General features: G+C 49.2%; 1 non-coding gene across 1 annotated transcript; it reads right to left on the minus strand.

The window, feature by feature from the left end:
* Positions 1-379: 379 nt before the first annotated feature.
* Positions 380-486, minus strand: LOC147100489 (U6 spliceosomal RNA). Its single transcript, XR_015073640.1, has one exon. It is a non-coding gene; the product is annotated as a U6 spliceosomal RNA (small nuclear RNA).
* Positions 487-5,223: the final 4,737 nt, after the last annotated feature.

Genomic DNA, 5,223 nt, shown 5'->3' on the forward strand with positions numbered 1-5,223 from the left:
GATACGCAAGCACTGCGCGCCGGCAGTTGGAGCAGGCCCAGGATCAGAATCCCACGCGGGCCCACAGCTCAACGGCCGGCGCGCAAGGTAAGTGCAGCGGTCGGGGGCTTACACCTGCGGGAAGTCCCCGACCCGAATTTCTGGGCCATTAACAGTGCAGTTTGATCTTTCTCAGAGGGGTGTGTGTGTGTGTGTGGGGGGGAGGGGGCGGGTAAGGAAGGAATTTAGATCCTTAAAGTATGGGATCAGAGGAGTCAATGATAGAATAGGAGTACATAGGATATACAGCACAGAAACAGGCCATTCGGCCCAACCAGTCCATGCCGGCATTTATGCTCCACTTGAGCTTCCTCCTGTCTTTCCTCATCTAACTCTATCAAAAAATATGGAGCGCTTCACGAATTTGCGTATCATCCTTGCACAGGGGCCACGCTAATCTTCTCCGTATCGTTCCAATTTTAGTATTTGTGCTGTCAAAGCGAGCACTGCATGGATTCTAAATGAATTAGGGCCTGATGGCCTGAAAGGCTATGAGTGGCTCTGATATCTTCACATTAGTCATGGCCTCCTTTGCGTGCTGGTCCATGTCTTCTATTACGGCCTTAGTGCATGTTGTCAGATTTGGCTTCTCCCATAGCTAGCTGCGAAGGGAGGTTACAAGGGGTCACGGCTTGAGCGTGTCTGCCTCGACCACCAGACAAACACTCGAACACATTCTGAGGCAGTGCCCCCCCTGTCCACGTCCTGTACTCCCGAGAATCTACTCGAGATAAATAACCACACCAGGTTTCGGCTGCAGCTTCGGCGCGACGAGCAATGACGGTGACTTGCCTGTCTGCATCATTTCACATTTTTTTTGAAAAAAGCGTTGAATGTTTGGATGACTCAGCCACCTTGGGAAGAAACGTGGCAGAGTGAGAAAGGAGTAAGAGCTGAAAGAGATCACGGGGTGCTCGTGCCCACCCATCAAACATACGGGTGAAGCGGAATCCTGATTACAATTACCTACAGCCGGGGCAATCGGTTTCTGCATCAGGCTTTTGGGATGGGACCACAGAGCAGGGCATCAGTGAATTAAGGTCACTACATTATTTTAAAGTTCTTCCCTTTTGGTCCCAGTGCTTAATTTTTAGCTACTTCCTAGATCTGAAGTAACAAACTCTCAGAAAACATTAAAGTCTGCCTTTGGCTGACGATCCCCAATGTTATCTGCTCCCACAGTTAAACATTCCATTTTCCAATTATGTGAAAAACGTTCTTATCTCTCACGTTTGTTCCAACGCCCATATCCATTAATCTTCATAAGTGACAGACAAGCCTCATTTATTTTTAAGGATAATTAATCTGAATTTCTATATTTGGAAGTTCTCCATGTTCAGTCCCATGAATCCTCTGCCGTTGGTCTGTGCGTGTGTAGATATTTAAACTTTTTCAGTTACAAGATCTCCTTGCACCCTTTATATTTGCCTCAGATTGTAGAGTGTCAGCGCCTTCTCCTTCAGCCAGTGGATGTGTCACTGCCCCCTCACCAAGGCATCCCCGGAATGAGCTAAAAGGAGGCACACCAGATGCAGATCAATCTCTTCCCTGCAACCTTTCTAGTGAGAAGGACAAGAGCAGCAATGCCGGAGGAATACCATCATCTCCAATTCACACACCATTCTAACATAGAATCGTGGAAACTTACAGCCCAGAAGGAGGCCATTCGGCCTGTCGTGCCTGTGCTGGCTCTTTGAAAGATCAGTCGTGCTCAGTCCCACATCCCCACTCCTTGTCTGTAACCCTGTCCGTTCCTCATCCTCAAGAACCCGTCCAACTCCCTTTAACATTATTGATGGAATCAGCTTCCACCACCTGTTCAGGTCGAGCGTTCCCGATCCCCACAACTCTCGGAGTGAATAGATCTCTCCTCGCCTCCCCTCTGGATCTTTGGTCAATGATTTTGAACCTATGACCTCTGATTATTGGCCCACTCGTCAGAAGGAATAATTTTTCTCTCTCTGCTCTATCAAAACCTCGCCTCATCATGAAAACCTCTATTAGGTCACCTCTTAACCTTCTCCGTTCCAAGGAGAACAGTCCGAACTTTTCCAACCTCTCCTCATAACTGAAGTTCCTCATCTTGGTAACATCCTGGTCAACCTCCTCTGCACCCTTTCTAAGGCCTTTACATCGTTCCTGGAGTGTGGGGCCCAGAATTGTCCACAATACTCCAACTGAGGCCTAACCAGTGATTTATAAAGTCCTGGCATGATCTCTTTGACTTTTATATTCCAGGGGGAAAAATTGGGTGGTGCCCATTTTGGGGCGCTAACGTTGCCGGGATGCTATTAGCGCCACGAAAAAGTTAGCACTCCTGCACCATAAATTCAGTAGTAGCGCCCCAAGCAGGAGGTGGGGCACTACTGGAAAGCACTCCATCTCCTGCTTGGGGCGCTACTACTGAATTTCACGGCACTACGTGCCGCGGTATTGCACTTCTCCACATTGAACTCCATCCCTTAAAGGGGAGGGGCCTAGCGCTGTGCGCACCAGAGCCCTGCCGGACCACGGGGGAGCGGGGTGCCGTGAGAACAGCCCGGCACGCAAGAGGAGCAATCGCGGCCAGCACCCCGCATAAAAAAGTGAAAGGGGGCAGGTGTTCGCAGGCGGCCAAAATAAAAATGGGCGCCCGACACCTGCCCTTTAACTGGCGCCGCCGCTGCTGCAAAAATGCCCCCTGATCCTGTCGGACGTATCGTCCGGCGATAGGTCAGGGGGCGCAAGGGACGTTTGCGGCCGGGGCGCAAGCGGGGTGTTGCGCACGGCAATGACGTCATCGCCGGCAGTGCAGTGGCGCGGGCGCAACCGGCTACCACCACCGATAACCTCCCACTGAATTTTACAGGAGGCGTTAGCAGCACCGCTCCCAGGCACTAGGGGATTTGCACCCCATTAGCACCCAAACCAACCCAATTTTTCCCCCATATGTCTCTATTTCTAAACCCAAGTAACCCATATACTTTTTTCCTACCTCATCAACTTGCTCTGCCACCTTTAAGGATTTGTGTAAACGGACACCAAGGTCTCTCTGTTCATCTACACTTTTCAGAATTGTGCCATTTATACTAAACTGTCTTTCCATATTAGTCCTCCCAAAGTGCATCACTTCACACTTCTCCACATTGAACTCCATTGGCCCTGCTTCTGCCCATTTCACCATCCTGTCTGTCACCCTGAAGCCTAAAACTATCCTCATCATGATCTACTACTTTGCCAAGTTTTGTATCATCTGCAAACTTTATAATGCTGCTCCATATACCTGAGTATAGGTCATTTATAACAATTCAAAAGAATAATGGACTCAAAACTGACCCTTGGGGAACACCACTGCAAACCACCTCCCAGTATGAAAAACATCCATTCACCACCACCCTCTGCTTCCTGTCACTGAGCCAAGTGTCTAACCATCCCATCACTTTCCCCTTAATTCCATGGGCTTCCATCTTCTTAATAAACCTCCTGTGTGGCACTTTGCCAAATGCCTTCCGAAAGTCCATATATACAACATCTACTGCACTACCTTGATTAACCTTCTCCATTACCTCATCAAAGATTTCAATCAAATTAGTCAGACACGATTTACCTTTAACAGATCCATACTGGCTCTGCTTGATTAACCCAGGCCTTTCCAAATGAAAGTTTATTTTGTCCCTGATAATGGTTTCCAATAACTTCCCCACCACCGATGTTTGGCTGATATGCCTGTAGTTTCCTAGTTTATCCCTCTCCCCTTTCTTGAATAGTGGTATAACATTAGCAACCCTCCAGTCCTCCAGCACTACTCCTGTATCCAATGAGGATTCAAAGATTGTGACCAATGCCTCTGCTATTTCTACCTTTGCTTCTTTCAACAACCTAGGAAGTATTCCATCAGGACCAGGTGACTTACCGACTTTCAGTTACACATATATCTTCCCGGAATTTGCGGTCCTTATGATGGCGAACTGAGAGCGTTTGCCGTCATTTCGCCTTTGAAACTGACCGCAACTTCGGGATTTAGTGCGTGCACAGACTAACACAGAAATCCTGAAGTTGCGGTCAGTCATTCACTGCTCCAACACTGGCTGCGCTGTGCCCTGCACCTGCCCCCCCACTCCAGAGCCAGTGACATCTCTGAAATCATGGAAACTGATGCAAACTTTAGTGTCAGCTGTGGCTTAGTTAATAGCACTCTCTGAGTCAGAAGGGTGTGGATTAAACACTCACGCTCTGGGTTAAATTCTGTGGTTTATAGTTTCATGGGTCTCTGTGGTGCAGTGGGGACTGCTGGCAGGCAAGCGCCCTTGAGTATATCATTAAATTGGTGGTATTGATTTAATTTAAATTAATTAAAGGGTAAGTCATGTCAGGACAGCCCAGCCCCATGTTATGCTCCTCTTGCTCTATGTGGGAATTCAGGGACACTGCCGGTGTACCCGATGACCATGTGTGCCAGAAATGCATCCAGCTGCAGCTACTAGCAGACTGCATTGCAGCGCTGGAGCTGCGGATGGATGGGCTTTGGAGCATTCACGATGCTGAGAGGGTTGTGGATAACACGTTTAGTGAGTTGGTCACACCACAGGTAAGGGCTGCACAGGCAGAAGGGAAATGGGTGACCATCAGGCAGAGCAGTAGAGGCAGGCAGCTAGTGCAGGGGACCCCTGTGGCCATCCCCCTCTCATACAGGTATACCGATTTGGATACTGTTGAGGGGGATGGCTTACCAGAGGAAGGCAGCAGCAGCCAACTTCCTGGCACCAGGGGTGCTTCTGCTGCTCAGGAAGGGAGGAAAAAGAGTGGGAGAGCAATAGTGGTAGGGGATTCCATCGTAAGGGGAACAGATAGGCATTTCTGTGGCCATAGACGTGACTCCAGGATGGTTTGTTGCCTCCCTGGTGCCAGGGTCAAGGATGTCACTGAACGGCTGCAGGGCATTCTGAAGGGGGAGGGTGAACAGTCAGAGGTCGTGGTTCACATTGGGACCAATGACATGGGTAGGAAGAGGGATGAGGTCCTGCAGCAAGAATTTAGGGAGCTAGGTAGCAGATTAAAGAGCAGGACCTCAAAGGTTGTAATCTCCGGATTACTCCCGGTGCCACGTGCTAGTGAGTATAGGAATAGAAGGATAGAGCAGATGAATGCATGGCTAAAGAGTTGGTGCAGGAGGGAGGGCTTTAGTTTGCTGAATCACTGGGCCTG

Source organism: Somniosus microcephalus, chromosome 25, assembly GCF_052327205.1.
Source record: "Somniosus microcephalus isolate GS21.2 chromosome 25, FLI_Smic_1.0, whole genome shotgun sequence".
Taxonomy (NCBI): domain Eukaryota; kingdom Metazoa; phylum Chordata; class Chondrichthyes; order Squaliformes; family Somniosidae; genus Somniosus; species Somniosus microcephalus.